This window comes from Micromys minutus (assembly GCF_963924665.1).
Source record: "Micromys minutus genome assembly, chromosome: 19".
NCBI lineage: Eukaryota > Metazoa > Chordata > Mammalia > Rodentia > Muridae > Micromys > Micromys minutus.
Genome location: NC_137954.1, coordinates 41,506,304 through 41,524,326, shown reverse-complemented (window position 1 = coordinate 41,524,326; position 18,023 = coordinate 41,506,304). Strand labels below are relative to the sequence as shown.

Sequence of the window (18,023 nt, the reverse complement as noted above, 5' to 3'; positions counted from 1 at the left end):
GGTCTATATGACTGGCAAAATGTGGAGTCTCAAAGTACACAGTTTTGGGGTGCTGAGCAGAGTTAACGTGCTCATGGGGTGCTGCTGGGAGCAAACATAAACCCCAAGTGGAAATGTTCTGGGTTGTTCTGATGTTGTTTGAATTCTGATGTTAATTCTGGTTCCTCAAGAGGGATGGCCCACAGACAAGCCGTAGATCATACTCAGATGATTTCCTGTAAACCTTTTCCCTATTTACTGGTCAATAAAGGCTAGAGCCTGTGATAGGGCAGTGGAGGGAAAAGGTGGACAGGAGGCCTTTGAGAGTGGGAGTAGGTAGAGAGGAGAGAAGGGAAGGAGAGAGAACAGAAGAGGAGGAGGAAGAGGAGGAGGCAAAGGAGGAGCAGGAACAGCAGCAGCAGCAGCGGCAAAGATGGAGCAGAACCACATGGCCAGGGGAAACTGCAAACAGCAGAGTCTCATAGCTGGGGAGTAAGTTAGTGTAGTACTAGTTCTGCTCAATCTAGTCATATAGCTTATAAATATAACTGGATTGAATGGGTTTTGTACAGAACTATTGGGGTTGGAAATTACTGCAACATGGAAACTTAAGGGTTCTTCAGAAAGTCAGTTGTGTTGGATGGTATTTTGCTGGGGTAAACATGTGAAGGAACGTTTTCCTGAACTAGATACAAATGAAAGGCTAAGGCAGACTAGGGAAGCAAAGTTTGGCTGAAGTATACACAGGAGACAGGATGTTCTGCTAAAGCAAAGAACATGAAAGCACACATGATGGATTCTGTGCTAATAACAGACATTTACTGGTCCTCCTTACACTGTGTAGCTGAGCTGCATTTATCAGGACTCCACAGAAACACGCCAAAAACCTTCTGGTGGTGTGCTGCAGTTTCTTACCACTTCTGGGGACTCGGGCTGATCAGCAGAGTGATGTCTGCTGAGACAGACACACATGCTAAGGCTAGACATATGAAGAACATGTGATGTTTGGAGGAACAAACAGAACTTGATGGACAGTGATGGAGGCTGAGCTTGGCTTGCTTACAGAGCTAGCTGTGCAGCACTCGCTAGTTGTGTGTGTTTGATCGTCTCTTCCCGAGAGAGGTACAGCTGAGAACCCCTGGTGTCTCTCCTGTTGCTGGAGGGCCTGGCTGTCTCTGCTAGGTAGTGCCACAGCCACTGATTTGTGCTTTCCATCCTGACTCTACCAAACTGGACTGCTGGTGTATCTGTGAAGTGTTTGTGAATGGATCAAGCTGCCTCTGCTGACCTGTGAACTGAACTGCTGCTTTCCAGACAACACAGACGGGAGTTGCTCCAAAGAACCTTTCTAGACAGGTCCACTCTCCCTGTGTCCTTTCTTTTCCACTACCTCTGGTGGGGGCTGGGCTACAAGAGAGGCTAAAACATTTAAGAACCATCATTAAAAATAGGGTCTGAGAAAAATTAAAGTTACATCAGCCACTTGTGGGGCCCAGGCTGGGACTGCCCAACATCTTAGATGTACTTTACAAGTGCAAAATCATGCATGAAAATAGTCAGCAGAGGGCTGCTTGACAAAATCTGAACGTTCAGAGCAGACTTTCTGGGCACAGTAAAAGAACTAAGGCTGCTCTCTGCATACTGAAATGGAAGTCTCTCCAGAATACAATGAGGAAGGAAGGTACAGGAATAAGGTAGACCCTCCAAAGTCTTGATTTTGTTTGTTTAAAGATTAAATGCTATTCTTATCCTGTTGCTGGTTAGTTTTTTGTCCACTTGACATAAGCTACAACCATTTTGGAAAGGTCTTTGGGCAAGCACTGGGGTATTTTTTAAATTAATCATTAATAACTAATGTGGGCTCATCTTACTATGGGCAGTGCCACCCCTAAAGAGGTGGTCATGAGTATAAAGAAGCAGCCTTGAGCAAGCCATGGGGAACAAGTCAGTAATTAGTACTCCTCCATTGTCTCTGCTTTAATTTTGCTTTCAGGTTCTTACTTTGAATTCCTGCCCTGACTTCCTTCAATTAGACTGTGATGTGGACATGTAAAAGAAATAAACTCTGTCTTCCCCAAGTTACTTTTAGTCACGGCTTTTTATCACTGCCATAGAAACCCTAACTAAGCCAGCCTGAAAGGGTTTTATAGACATTTAATGAAATAAGAGGAAATAGGCTAGCTATCATGCTAGAGACAGGTCTCTAAGCAAAAACCAATGTAAACCAACTTCACCCATATAACAGCATGAGCATCAGAAAGCATCTGCCTGCATACACACCAAGGATGTGTACCCTTCCTGGGGTGACTTGCATAGGACAGGTTCTCAAGTATGCAACTAGATAGGGTTCAATGAGGGTCTGGTAAGAGTATAAGACAACCCAGGGATTGAGATCCCTTGATTATACAATGGATGCACTTATTCAAAATAGCATTTAATAACTTCCTCCTTCTACTTACATTTATGCACAGTAGGTGCTGTAGATGTGGCTCAGTGCTAGAATGCTTACCTACTATGTGGGATTAGATCACCAGCATTAGGGAAAAACATAAAACATGAAAAAAATTTGTATTTCATAATATGCCTTAATTTTTAAAGTTTTCTTGTTTATGTATATAAGTGATTTTTATTTATTTATTTTTCATTTTATGCATGTATAAGTTAAGATTTGTGTGCCTGGTCCCCATGGAAGTTAGAAGAGGGTCTCAGATTCCCCGGATCCATTACGGATTTCCTGTGATTCATTTTGTGGGCACTAGGATCCAAACTCAGGTCTCCAGGCAAGAGCAACAAATGTTCTTAACCACCAAGCTATCTCTCTAGCCTGACATTTATTTTAAAATATATGTCAAAACTTTTAACTGTGCTATATAATACGTTTTTTTTTTTTTTTTTACTCTTTCAGTGGGCTTTATTTTTTTTCCTTACAACTTTATTTAAAAAAAAAAAAAGAGATACATGCACAGATTATTCCAAATAGGTTTAATAGGCATATTCCCTTTAATTTTCCCAGGTGTCTCATGATCTGAAGTATAGGTTATTAAGTATCATGATAAGATCTTGTTTAATGTTCTACATATCTGTCACATGTCCATTCTGTATGTGTATGCCATAGCTCTCACATGCCATGGTGCACTTGCACATGTCAGTGAAAAGTCCAGGGAGACAGCCCTTGCCACCCCTTGTTTGAGGCAGGATCTCTCTTGCTGTTTTGCTACTGTGGTTTGTATTCCAAGGTCATTGGCCCAGGAGCTTCCAGGGGATTCTCCTGTCTCTGTCTAATGCCTACTGTCGAGTGCTAGGATGGCAGATAAGAACTACTGTGAAGGCTTTGACACTGACTCTGGGGATCTGAACTCAGGTTATTTTGCTTGTATGATTAAGTACTTTTACATCCACTGAGCCATCTCATGGCCCCCATGCGTCCATTTTTACCCTCTCACATATTCTATATTAAAAGTTTACCTTCTGTTCCTAAAAATGAAAAATTCATTGTCAGTTAGACAATAATTGCCCATCCCCAAAGCAATGATCAGGTGAAACAAGACTCTCCATGAGATGAAGTAAAAAGGCTGCTCATTCACGAACAGAAGAACTATCATCATCCACAGACACTCAGACAAAGAGAAACCTGTTGTCCCAATGGCAAACCACTTGACAATACAGCCACCCAGATCAGAACACAATGTGAGAACTACAGAGTAAAAGCAAAACATTTTGTCCAGTGTTTCATCATTTTAGTTGGTCCTGGCATTCAAGTAAGTCCCCTTTCCAACTTAGACATAAAGTATATTGTTCAAAAATCGACATCTACAAAAGTTCCATTAAAGATTCTGTCTAGATAGAAATGGTACAAAAGCTCAGCTAACAAAGTACTTCTTTATCCTTTGTCTCAGATCTGTGGGAAAATTCTTCTACAAACAGCCTGATTTTGTCCTCTGGCCTGTTTACCTCATGGACCATTTACAGTTCAAGCCAAGCTGCTCGGCAACAAAATATGATCTGTACTATTAGCTTTATTACTTAATATTTGTTTCTTGTCTTGGATTTACGTCATTTCAGACTGCCCTTTATAATATGTTCTATAGCACAGTTAAAATAATCTTGAGATCTTACAGGCAACTGTTGCTTTATTCATTCAAGATTCACTGAAAGGTCACCAGCCTTGTAGACAACCATCTTCGATCTATAGCTTGCAGCTTTAGGTTTTACTTAAGTCCTCGTGTATTCCTGGATGATGTGAATGGGTACTTTTTTCTGGTGAAGGCCTCTGCCACTGAGGGAACATGGCAGACTACATGCATTTGGCCCTCTTGAAACAAAAGAGACCAACTGAAAATAGAGGTGGTGATGCATACCTATAATCTCAGCACTCAGGAGATGAGGACAGGAGGACTTTTCACTTCAGGCCAGCCTGGGTAACATAGGGAGACCCAACTTGACAAAACCAATCAAGCAAACAGACAATAAAGTCAAAGGGATCCACAAACACTCTCAATCATGGTACATGGGAAAACCCAAGTTTGCCTGTGAGTAGACCCAATATTTTAAATATTTAGATAATAATTATGATAAACTATTCTGTTGGGGTACACTTTGTGAAGGTGTATTTCTGTCCTTCCTAACCAGCCTGAGACAGACTCTGATTGGCTTTAATAAAGACATGATGGCCAACAGCTGGGTAGGAAGTAGAGGCAGGACTTCAGGGCTGAGAGAGGATCTCTGGGTGAAAAATCTGAGGCAAGATTTGCCAGAGTGACATTGTCAAAATTGGACATATTGAATCAGTGAAAAAGAAGTAATGGCCACGTGGCAGACATGAATTAGAACTGACAGGTTAATTAAGTTTAGTAGAGTTAGCTGGGAGGTAGCCTTGCTATGGTGCTTTTATTACTAAGTCTCCATGTGTGTCTTTATTCTGTGGCAAGTCCGACAAGACTACTCAAGAAAACAATGTAACTTAAGATTCCAATTAAAACTTGTTAATTATCAGTAAGATAATTATTTATTGCCTCTCATCCCCAAATCCATGCTCTTAGCCAAAACCTGTGGTAGTGATGCAGGGCATTGAGGAGAATGAGTCTCTCTCCCATTTGAGACTTGCCAGCAGTGTGTAAGATGGCCAGTGAGTTCCACTACCCCATGAAATTCACTGGCACTCCAGCCCTGGCCTGCCAACCTGTTCTTTTCACAGCATTGAACTACATCATCATCCAGTGGTCTAAACCACAGCTTTGAGGAAAGAGGCCTTTCCAAGTTTGTTACTTCACTCAGTTTTCTTTTCCTCAGCTCTAAGCAGGTGGCTGCTCAGTACAACTCTTGTTCCTCTGTTTCTTAGCATTGCTCCCTCCTCTCAGCCTTTTAGTCAATCTTTATAACTAGTTAATGGTTATTGCTGTTAAATATCTCAGATTAAGATCCTAGTGTAGTATAGTGTCTTTCTCCTGACTAGACCATGAGTAACTAAATGAACAGACTCTAGAGAATACCATTTGGGCAGCCTTAACATTTTTAGCTTGAAAAGAGGACCCCAAATGTGGGGCAGGAAAGCAAATCACTGTGGCACTTCTGCAAAGCTCTAAGTCACTAACACAACTATAGCAATGTAACAGGAGCAGAAGCTCTACACAACCAGGAGAGTCTTACTGTGTGAGAACAGATTTGTAGAGGGTTGCCAGGTACCAACCTGCACTACCAGGCTTATCAGCACAAAGAAAGCTTGCTTGTCAATGGCTCTCACAGGTGAAGCAATGGGTCTGAGACATAGAACCTGAGATGACCTTCCTAGTGGAGAAACTACTAGACTTGTAGAGCCTGAGGCGTGAACAGAAGTGCAGATAGTAGTGAACTACTATCCCATTAGTGAATGAAGTTGCTAGTCTCCCCAACTGAGCAAGAAAAACAGCATATCAAGAAGGATTATACCATTAGTTTTACTTCAACCTTGCTTTCTCAGTGTATTTACCTACAGCATGTCATATACAGGGAAACAGAGAAACAACCTATTAACTGATGTTTAGGATCCAGACAATTAACACAGGATTTCCTTTTATTTCTTATCTTTCTACTCACAGAAAAAGAAGAGACCAAGGCAGTTTGGCTCACAGAAAGTTCTCTAAGGGAAACTGGCATCATGTAATTCCCTCATTTCTTCTTTATGAAGAAGTGGGTCCTGACTTGTGAGTACATGGTACATGAAAACAACATGCCATTGGCATCTCCTGCCACATCACCCTGCTGGGGTGCTGCTCATTTCCACCACTTGATGCAGCATGGGGACCCACTTCAAACCACACAGATAAAGGAAGAGCAACCAACACTCCTCTCAAATTCCTAAACTACCAATAACCTTCCCAAAAAAAGCAGAAAATCACCTTCAATGAAAAAGAGTATTATGTGGCACAACAAAGAGGAAAATGTACTTTAAACACTTTTTATCCTTTTTTTAAGACCTATTTCTTTTTACTTTTATGTATAAGTGGTTTGCCCCTACACCCACATTCAAATTTCCACACCTGGCTTTACGTGTATATGGAACATGCTGATAGGACATAGTCACAATGATAGACATGTATGTGGTGGGGAGACAAAAATATACATGTAAAATAAACTCAATATTTTAATAAAGTTAAAAAAATGAAGGTGCTTCTTTTCAGGAAAATTAAGAAAACTAAATCCAAACTCCAGCAATGGCCTGTAGCCAGGAAAAGCCAGGTGGTACGGATACCTGCAGGACAGGAGGCCAGAAGCCAAGTGCAGTTTCAGTAGAATCCTTGAATAACACATGCTGACAGCAAAGCACATAACCTCGGGCTTGAAACCCAAACCCTGCTTGTCAGATGAGGCTGGGAGACCATGGGAGCAAGTCTAAACATGGCCAAGGATGGCTTGGTGATAGAGGTTGCAGGGCAGGAACAGTGTGTGCAAGCCATACATACCCATACACTGAGCTCCATACGTATGGCATACTCTAAATTTCAACCAGGTTCTAATCTGCTTGCTCCAGTGTAAGAACCTCCTTAAAACAGCCAACCCTTGAACAAGTGCTTTGCTTTGAAGAGAAACTCAGATGTTCACACACAGAAATTCAGACAGCCACTGACCAATGACTGAAGCAACCGCCACATGAAACCAGCACAAGGTATGACAAAAAGACACACACACACACACACACACACACACACACACACACACACACACACACACACAGAGGGTTATCTGGATGAGAAACCCTGTGTTTCTGCATATTAGCTGTGTGACCTTGGGTAAGAGTAGAAGCTAGGAAGCAGGGCTGGGTCAAGCCTTTAATCCCAGCAGACACAGGTGGATCTCTGGGAGTTTGGAAGCCAGCCTGGTGTACAAAGCTAGTTCCAGTATATCCAGAGCTACTACACAGAAATTCCTGTCTAGGGGGAAAATCAAACAAGCAAAAAATCCAGCTCCCACCCCACCCCTGAAAAAGTAGAAACTCGGTTACTTATCTTTCAACTCTGAGTTGAAAGCTCTGGTTGTTGTAACACATATATCACAGGCTACATAACTTGTCTACACTTGCCTCATGGTCTGGAGGCTCAGAGTGTAAGGCCAAGGTTGCAGGAGACACACAGTATAATAAGAACCCCTTCCTGATCTAGAGGCCAGAGACTTCTTGTAGCTCCACAGAAGGGAGAGCAGCTCTCATGTCTCTCCTTATACAGGTATGGATTCCATTCATACCAGCTCCACCTTGGTGATCTGATTACCTCTCAAGTCAAAATTATACAAATATTCAGTCTATAACATGAGAATTATTTTACTTGGCAAGAAAGTCAAAAGTAAAATTTAAAAAATAGTTTGAACAGAGAGATCCCATGTGGGTGGATAAAACTGCTCACAGAAGATGTAGGTTATTAAATGAATATTCTAATCTCAGGAGTGGGCTACATCTCTATAATCTGATGGCCAGGGATGTCCCTAATGCCCTCCAAAACAGACAACTGTCCTGGCTCTTGGCTGCTTACTAGATCTAGTTGGTGAGATCTTATTAGTGATGATACGAGAGGCCTTGATCTCATAACAGAGAAACCAAGCCCGAAGAGACTCACCACTCCTCTGAGCATTCCAAGTGCTGTGTAGGCTGCTGTGTACGGAGAACTGTAATCAGCAGCTTATTCAGCTGCCACTTGTATGTGTAACAATGCAAACTGGCCAGGCAAGAGGGATCTAGCAGTGCAATGATGGCAAACCGTTATGGGTGTAACCAACTCATTTCTAACTGGATTTGATGCCTGCTCCACAGGAGGAAATTCACATTTAATACTTTAAACCTAGCCAGAAGCCCAGTGGCTACGGAGGTCATAGGAACTAGTGCAGAGGCCACTGCTGTTGTTTGCTAACTAAGGAATTCTGTTCTTGTTCAATCACCTTCTAAGTAACTATGCTAATGTGCACAGAATAGTGCTGCTGTCAGTGTTAGTGAGAGGAGCTTCTTTTTGCAATGGTCAGAAGTAACTGCAGAGACTCATAACTGGCCAAAGTACAAGAGTTAAATGACTACTGAACGACAGCTATAAATGGGATATTCATAGCACACACTGAAGACTGAGAGAAAATCAAGAAGGGGTGGAAAGGATGAACGGGGAAGAGGAAGTGGGGAAAGAAGAGCAGTGTGGAATGCTGACTCACAGCACATGTAACTATCTGTGCAAAATCTCCACAGACTGGGTCTCTCAACACTCCAGGTAGGAAAGAGGATGGATTCGTGTCACCCCACCCCTCCCCTGAGGATTTATTCACCAATAAATTAAAGATTAAAGAGACATTTTCTCCAGCTGTGTACCACAGGCTTCTGTAAATAAACTACCAACTAATGTTCCTATAAGTAACCCTGTATTATTCAGGCTTCTTTAGAGTAACAGAACTGATACAATGAAAACACACACACACACACACACACACACACACACACACACAGATCTACCAAGAACAGCTTACAAACTGTGACCCAGCTAGTCCAACAATCTCCAGATGGAAAGGCAAAGAATCTAGTTAACTATCTGGTACAAACAGCTGTTTACATTGAATGTCTCAGGTGCACTTTAGTCTATGCTGGGACTAACGGAGTTCTAATGCCAGTGAAGGATATGCCTCAGCAGCAGGACAGTGAGAGTGAGAACAGGCAGAAGCAAAGGCTTCCTTCCCAGTCCTTTTTTGTAGTCTGCCACCAGAGGGTGTAGCCCAGACTCAAAGAAGGTTTTCTGACAATGCAGACTTCCTACCTCAATGATTTAATCAAAAAAAATCTTTCACAGGCATGTCCAGGGTTTTAGTTGATTCCAGAGGTAGTCAAGTTAACCACTGAACCTAATGCTATTCCTAGTTATCTCTAAATGTGACTTTTTAAAAAAGTTTTTAAACTTTTTATTTTATTTATTTATTTATATAAATACACTGTCGCTATCTTCAGAGACACCAGAAGAGGGTATTACATCAGATCCCATTACAGATGGTTGTGAGTAACCATATGGTGGCTGGGAATTGAACTCAGGACCTCTGGAAGAGCAGTCAGTGCTCTTAACAGCTGAGCCATCTCTTCAGTTCTCAATGTGACTTCTTTACGTAAGAAGTAAAGTTTTAAAATATTATGTTCTCAGCAAGACTTGATATAAAATCCTTAAAATTATCTTTTTAATTCTTTAATACAATTACAACTTCTACTTTACAGGTAAAATTTACATATAATAGCAATTTTATTGCTTAACAGCATTTACATAGATTAATTATACTCAAGGAATTTCTATTATTTTATGATATTTTTAAAAAACTGAGATTGGAGTGTGAGAGAAAAGCTAGAGCGATGGACTGGTTGCTCTTACAGAGGACCTGGGTTTGGTACCCAGCATCTGCATGGTGGTTTATAACTATCTCCTAACTACAGTGAGCCACCCTAGCTGACCTGGAGCTTGCTATGTATACGAGGCTGGCTTCAAGTGCTGGGAATAATGATGTGGGCCAATATGCCCAACTGAAACAATTATTTTTTCAATGATCCCTCTGGAAATCTTAAGGTAGAATAGTGGAGACATCCATGGTAGCATCTGTTAACATACAGCATATGTACATGACAACTGTACAGCGCACCTTCTGAACCACCAGAGTAAGCCTAACCCACACGGGACACCCTGCTTGTAAAATAGCAGACTTTTGGAAGTATATGATATTTTGTAATATAAAAAAGCAGAGTACTGTCTCTGAAAAATCAGATGACTGTATTTGTAACCTCTGCTTTCAGGGAAAATCTTGGTTACTTTCTAGACAGAAAAGTGAAGAATGACAGAATAAATCAATTTTATTTGAGACAAAATCTCACTATGTAACTCTAGTCTCAATTTTCCTGTCCTAGTTCCTAAGTGCTAGGACTGCAGGTGTCCACCACGATGCCTATCCAGAATTTACTTTAAATGTTAAAAGGATTTACATAAAAGCAGGGCTGATGTGACCTACAAAGGATCTATGGTTGAGGTGAAGCTGAAATGGAAAAACATAAATGGAAAAAAAAGAGAGGCTTTCTGCCCGCAAGTGAGTCGGGGGAATGAGTGTGGCTTAGAAAAAAATGATTCAGCAGAAGGTCCCAGATAGACTGTGACAGGCGATGCTGACTTGTGACAGGTCTAACTCACAAGCTCATTAACTCTTCTCACAGCTGCAGCCTACTGTTCAGTCTACAGTACTTAGGGAGCCCCCAACATGATGCCCACCTGTTTGCCACTGGGCTTTAAAGGCCACTGAGGTAAAATACTTGAGGGGGGAACACTTGAGGACTATGTGGTTGAGGCGGTGACCAGGGTAGGCCTCCTCAAGTAACTAACTTGCCAGTGGCTGGTTATCATAGGGAGTGATGCCATTTTGGGGTTCAACGTTGGTCTCTGTTCTTGGCATATCTGGCACCCAGCAGCATCTGTAGCCAGGCCAGCCTTGGTGAGTGAAGTTCACATCACTAACCATGCATAACCTCCATCTCTGCCATCACGGTCACTCTGCTCATGGGCTCATTGCCCAATGCTCCAAAGTCTCTTCCCAAAGAACATAAACAGTTCTCTTACAATAACATCCCACTCCTGGCGCCAAGCCTCCCTAGTTTCATCACTACTGGTGTGATGAACACCATGACCAAAAGCAGCTTGGTGAAGAAAGGGTTTATTTGACTCACATACCCTAAATTACAGTCCATTGAGGAAAGTCAAGGCAGAAACCATGGACGCAGGAGACATGAGGAATGCTGCTTACTGGTTTGCTCCTCATAGCTTGCGTAGACTGCTTTCGTTATAGAACCACCCCCAGATCCCTGGCAGCCCTTTAATCTCTAAGTAAGAAAATGCCTGACAGGCTTGCCTGCCTAAGAAAGCCAGATTGTATTGAGGTATTTGTTTTTCAACTGAAACTCCTTCCTATCAGATGACTTTAGCTTGGGTCAAGTTGGCATAAAACTATCCAGTCTGTGAGGACTTAGATGAAGAATATAGGTGCTTGAATACCAAAAGAAAATGCAAAAAAACCAGAAAGAATAGTGAGGATTCAAAAATTAAAAATGTAGATAAAATAAACATAAGCCTCTCAAGAGTTAGCATCTTTCTTGATCCCACAAGTAAAAAGAAAGCAAAGAGACCTGACTAGGGCTTGTGCTAGACAAACACTTGGAGAGCTCTTGTCCCTTGATGGGGCTCCTGTTGACAAGATAAATCACACCAAGTACTAAAATCCCCTAGTGCCCAAGGAACAGTAAGTACTATAGGCCAAGGTAACCTAACTCAGGTTACTTTTCCCCTACTCTCCTAATAGTTTTCATGATCCCAGTTATAAAGGCATATAGAATAGGTATTTGCTGATAAGTCATAAAAAATTTATTTTAAAATTAAGTCTTCAGCTGGGTGGTGGGGGCAGCACCCACCTCTGATCCCAGAACTTGGAGGCAGAGGCAGGCAGATCTCTGAGATCAAACCAAACCTGGTCTACGGATCAAGTTCTAGGACAGTCAGGGCTATACAGAAAAACCCTGTTTTGGGGGGAAAAATTCTTTGGTCTACAAAAAAGTTCAGCATTTATTAAGGACAAAAGCAAATCTGAATACAAAGAGATGGATGTGCATATACTCATGCATGGAGGTAGGTGTGTAGCTATGGTGTTCAGATGGGGTTTCTCTGAGCAGCCCTGGCTGTCTTGAATCTCACTCTGTAGACTAGGCTGACCTCAAGCTCACAAAAAAAAAAAAAAACTGCCTGCCTCTGCTTCCTGAATGCTAGGATTAAAGGTGTATGCCACAGCCAGGCATATTTATGTTTTACATAATTAATTTACATAATTAAATCTTTTTTTTAAACCACATTTTCTCTCCTTTGGTTTTTAAACAAATTATAAATACTTTATCCACTTATCAAAGTTCATCAAAGGACTTCCAAAATATTTAATCTACTTCATTCTTCAGGGATTATTCATTCACAAATGAATAACAGGCCACCATATCAAATCTTAAATCCCAGCGCTCTCATGCACTCCTTGTGGTTCTCAATGAGATGTCCACAGTGTCTCCTTTCCCAATGATGCACTCCTTCTTGGTCTCCAGGCAGGCACAACAGGGCTTCAGAGGCTTCTTGTCCTGAGCCTCGGGTGGGGCAGGGCTGGCAGCCGCCAGTCCCAATAGCAAGCGCACAAGCACAAATCTCCCAAACTCAGACCAACCTGAGCAGTCAAATTAAATCTTGATTGAAAATTTGATACTGCAGGACACAGCATTTTTGATGATTTTCAGGACTGAATGATATTTAAATTTTATAGTCATTGATGCTGAGAATGATAATTTGTATCAATATATAGCACAAAATGGAAGTATATTTACAGCCATTTCAGAACCTGTTAGAAATTCTACAAAGTTCATTTATTATTTTTAAATAAAATTCAAGTCATCAACACATTCTAACATGATGTAATCCAAAGACACACTAATTTGATACCTGCTGAAAAATGATGATAGGAAAATATTTAAAATTATTGCTTTCTGTAATTAGGCCATTCTATTTCTATAGATACAGAAAAATTTGCATGTATCATGTATAATAGAAGCACTGCAATTTATACAACAGTCCTGAGTCTGAGTTGAGGCTTTTTAGGCAGTTCACTGGCCTTGTATGGTGTGAAGTATATGCCTGTGAAATACACACTGTGTTCAGAACCAAGGCAGCCACGACATCCTGCAGGACACCACGGGTGAGCACTGCATTCATCATACACATTCAGGCTTGAATTAGATTTTGGTCACTGTGGATTGACAAATCTTTCACAACCTACACATTCAGTTATGTGGCCCTCACATGGGGCTGTGACCTATTCAACAAAGAAGCTGAGATCTATCCAACAAATCTCACTTCTATACCCTTTGCTGAGATTCTGAGTCACTGTACTATTCTCCTTCATACAACTGTGTTTAAAGGACCTTCAGGGGTACCAGAATAAGGAAGGCAACATTTCCCCATCCCCCATTTTATAACCTAACTTCTTCATCAGGCATCATTCTTTCTAATCAAGCACAGACTGACCCTGGGCGTCTGCTGGTGTTAGGTGGGGGAAGCAAGTTCCAATACCACAGTCTGAATAGCTAAGAATAAGAATGTCAAATGCCTCTGCCATGCACCACCCAACCACATTCCTAGCATTAGAATTAAAAAAAGAATCAATTTTCCATGACAAAATCATAGGTTTCAAGATCTAGGGCAGAGTCACTAACAACGCTGTATCCTAGAATCTTCTAAGAGCTTTTGCAAACACCAACATTATCCCCAAACTTAAGATGCTAAATTACTAGCCTTTTCTTCTGAGGTCAGACCAAAATGAATTCTAAGCCCATTTATTTGCCATATTTAGGATGCTCATGTGGGAGAAATGACAAACATCTGTTACAATACTTTCTGGAATTCTGACTTTTTTTCTGGTCAGAATGAAAGCATTAATGTTTTTACTGGAACACAAAATTTGTATTCTAGCACAGAACTTTGTGACTGAGAATTTGTCTTTGTTGCAGAGTTAAACTAATGCTTATGCAATTGATTTTCTGTTTGTTTTGATAGGGGTCTCATTTGTACATGCTGGCCTTGAACTCGATGTGCAGCTGAATGCTAGGATGACGGGTAGTGATTACATGATTGATGCCACATCCTATGTATGCAGTGCTAGAGATCAAACCCAAGGCTCTGGGTGTAACAGACAAGCATGTTAGCAATGCAGCTGCATTCCCAGGCAACTTCTGTACTTCTTTTTCTTCTCCTCCCTCTTTTTTAAAAATAGGGCCTCACTATGCAGCCTTGGCTAGCCTGTCTCTGCCTGCGTGCTGACATCCCTACCTGGCAACTTATATTTCTTAAACAGAGAAAATGAAAGCCTGTTCTCAGGTTTTTGTATACTAAAGTACACTGAAATATGAAAAGTGGATTGTACTGACAAAGTTACCCAAATCTTCACGCTTGATCCCCATTTCTCAGGCAGAGGGCATCCATTCCATCTACATCCTAGATCCACATCCCAGGCCTCTCTCTCTCCTCTCTTCCTTCCTTTCTTTTCTGAGACAATCTTTTATTTTTAGATATTTCATTACTTTACTATTATTTTCTGTGAATGAGTGTTTGTGTACCCCATTTGTGTCTGATGCATGCAAAAGCCAAAGAACAGGTCTGATTTTCTGGGACTGGAGCTACAGATGGTTGTGAGCCACCATGTTTGTGGAAATAAACCTCAGTCCTCTGGAAGAGCATTGAGTGTTCTAAGCCATTTTACAGAGACTTTCCAGGGACTTTTTGTGTTCCCTGGTTTGTCTGGAACTCATATTTGCCTGCCTCTGCCTTCCCAGCTGAGATTAAAGGCTTTTGCTACCAAGCCCAGCTCAGGACCATTTTTTGTTTTTTTGCTGTTTTTTTTTTTTTTTTTTTTTTTGGTTTGGTTGGTTTGGGGTTTTTGAGACAGGGTTTCTCTATATAGTCCTGGCTGTCCTGGAACTCACTTTGTAGACCAGTTTGGCCTCAAGCTCAGAGCTCCTGCCTGAGTTTCTGTCTCTGCCTCCTGAGTGCTGAGATTCTGCTGCTCACCTTTGTGTGTGTTTTTGTTTTGTTTTGTTTTTGAGACAGAATATCACTTTGTACTTTTGGCCAGCCTGGTGCTAACTTCAATCCCCCTGCCTCAGCCCCTAAAGTATTGAGATTATATCCCTATATCTATATTTGCTTGCTTTTTTGCAAGGTTTCTTGCACTGTCCTGAATCAAACTTAGGGCATTGTATATGGTAGCAAGTGCTCTAGCGTTGAACAATATCCTCAGCCCCAATGATTCTTATAATCATTAAATGCCACGTTTGCTCCAACACTAACTTTCAGATAATAGACAAGTTATCCCCTCATATTGAGTTTTAAAATAGCAAATTATGAACCAATAAAAGCATACCTGCCCTGGATGTCCTGCCCACTGTAGTCTGGGGAGCACCTAACCTCTCCCTTTACTATGAGTGACAGAGTTGGATACTGGTCACCGGTCAGTGCTGGAGCTGAAAGCATTTCTACTCCACAGCTTAGCACATGGAACAAAGCAAGCTGATAAATAACTGTCTTCTATGGGGTTCTGAAATAAAATTGTGGCTCTAAATTAAGACTCTCTAGATATGAATCCAGATTTCAATGTTGATAACAAACCATGCAACTCATTTAATGAACCAAAAACAAAAAAACAAACAAACAAACAAAAAAAACCCCAACAAACCAAGACTTTCCTAGATCAGAAAACCAGCTGAAGTGGAAACTTCTGGTTTGTTTGCAAAGTCAGTTATGTCAAATGATGTTTTGCTAGAGCATGCAGGTGAAAGGACGACTTGCTAAAGCAGACAAGGAAAAGAATGTTGTCGGGAAGCAGACACACGAAGGGCTGTGAGATGAAGGAGTATAACTGTGACCCCACAGACAGTGGGAGCTAAAGCACTGGTTGTTTGCTCTGCCTCGCTATTCCTCGCTAACAGTAAGCATGCATTGGTTCACTTTACATAGCATTGTTGAACTCCACTTGTAGTGAGCCTGCCATTGGGAGAAATTCTCCAAAAAACTGATCGTGAGGTCCCTGTGGCAGCTTGCCACCTTCACTGCTTCAGGCTAGTTGGTGAGCCTTGTGGTTTCTTCTGGATTGAGCTACATCTGCTGGCTCCCGTGTGGTGTCTGCCTGCTGAGAGGACTGGACAATAGCTGTTGACTCATATTTGGTGTTTGCTATAGGACTGAACTGCTGGCATAGAAGATCTACCTCAAAGAACTATTGCTAAACAGGTCCACTTCCCTCACATACTAATAACTTTGGTCTTCCACTGCCTCAGCTGGGTGGTGGGCAAGAGAGGGAGGTTGAACATTCCTTAAAGTAGGCTGTAAAAAAAGTATGCCTATAACCAGCCACTGACTAGACTTTGTTAATAGAATAAGAGCCAAAAGTCTATTAGAATAAGGATACTAAGTGAAGCCTACATCCACACAAAGGGCACTCACCCCAAATCTGCCATAAACATTTCCTCCTTTTCTCCTACACCACTACAGTAAGTACCTTCTTCAAACAGAAGCTGTCAACTGAGCCATAGTCACTGTGAGGAGCCATGAAGTGTATCTTACAATACTTATTATCTTATAAAAACCTGGTAACTATGTTTATTTCTGCAAATGACGTCTATGGATGGGAAGATAAAAAGCCGAGTCTGCCAAACTGGACTGCTGGTGTATCTGTGAAGTGTTTGTGAGTGGATCAAGCTGCCTCTGCTGACCTGTGAACTGAACTGCTGATTTCCAGACAACACAGATGGGAGTTGCTCCAAAGAATCTTTCTAGACAGGTCCACTTCCCCGTGCCCTTTTTTCTTTCCCATTACCTTTGGTGGATTGTGGGCTATAAGAGAGGTTAAGGTGTTTAAGAACCATCATTAAAAATAGGTTTTAAGAACATTAAAATTACAGCCTACTTTTAAAGTAAATTTAGGGCTGGATGTGGTGTCACACACCTTTAATTCTAGCACTCAGAGGCAGAGGCAGAGGCAGGCAGAAAGATCTCTGAATGGCCAGTGTGATCTACAGAGCTACTTACTGGACAACCAGGGCTACACAGAGAAACGCTGTCTCAAAAAATAAAATAAAATAAAATATTAAATGAATAAATAAAACTTAATTCAACTTCAGTGTTTGCAACTATATATCTCATTCAATTAACTGAGACAAATGAGAGTTTTCCAGATAAGAAAAGCAGCCACTGACTGACTTTATACAACCAAATATCACATATATAAATGTCAAGAATGAATGTTTATGTTATAAATAACGTGTATACTTTTATGTATTATATGTGCATAATCTTAAGTATAATAATGAGGGAAAGAATATTTTGATGGAGGTTCAGGGGAAGCCACCTAAAGGAAGTGACATTTCAGCAGAGTCATGAAGGATAAGTAAGATTTAGCTACACAGTAAATGTTGGAAGAAACATGGATGTGTGAGCTTATTAGCTTATTGCTGTGACAAAACAACATGATCAAAAGAAACTTTGGGAGGAAAGGGCTTATTTCACCTTATAGCTTATAGTCAGTCCATCACCCAGAAGCCAGGGCAAGAACTCAAGGATGAAACTGAAGCAAAGGCAATGGAGGAACACTGCTTACTAGCTTTCTCCTCATGGTTTGCTCAGCCAATATGAACAACTCAGGACCTTCTACTCAGAGGTGGCACTATCCACAATGGCCAGGGTCTACCCACATCAATCATTAAACAAGAAAATGTATCACAGGCTTGCTCACAGGCCAACCTTGTGGTGGCATTCTCTCAACTGAGGTTTCCTCTTCTCAGATGACTCTAGCTTGTCTCAAGTTGACAAAATCTAGCCAGTGCAGTGAGGCATGAAAGGCTGGGGAACCAGGATGTGCTGGTGTCTGTGTTTAGAGGGTAGTAAGTGAGAGGTTACAATACAAATCCCAAGAAGAACTGGGTGGTGGTTGGCGCATGCCTTTAATCCCAG

The 18,023-nt window shown here is 41.4% G+C and overlaps 1 protein-coding gene and 1 pseudogene across 3 annotated transcripts in view; both read right to left on the bottom strand.

Annotated features, from left to right (window-relative positions):
• The window catches only part of FARP2 (FERM, ARH/RhoGEF and pleckstrin domain protein 2), a 96,117-nt gene that overhangs the window by 58,278 nt on the left and 19,816 nt on the right, over positions 1-18,023 (bottom strand). The gene's annotated exons all lie outside the window — the stretch shown is intronic.
• LOC308432996 (cytochrome c oxidase copper chaperone-like) lies at positions 12,477-14,479 on the bottom strand (annotated as a pseudogene). The gene is made up of 2 exons: positions 14,455-14,479; positions 12,477-12,693 (listed from the first exon to the last, which is right to left on the bottom strand). The product of its transcript is annotated as a cytochrome c oxidase copper chaperone-like (transcript).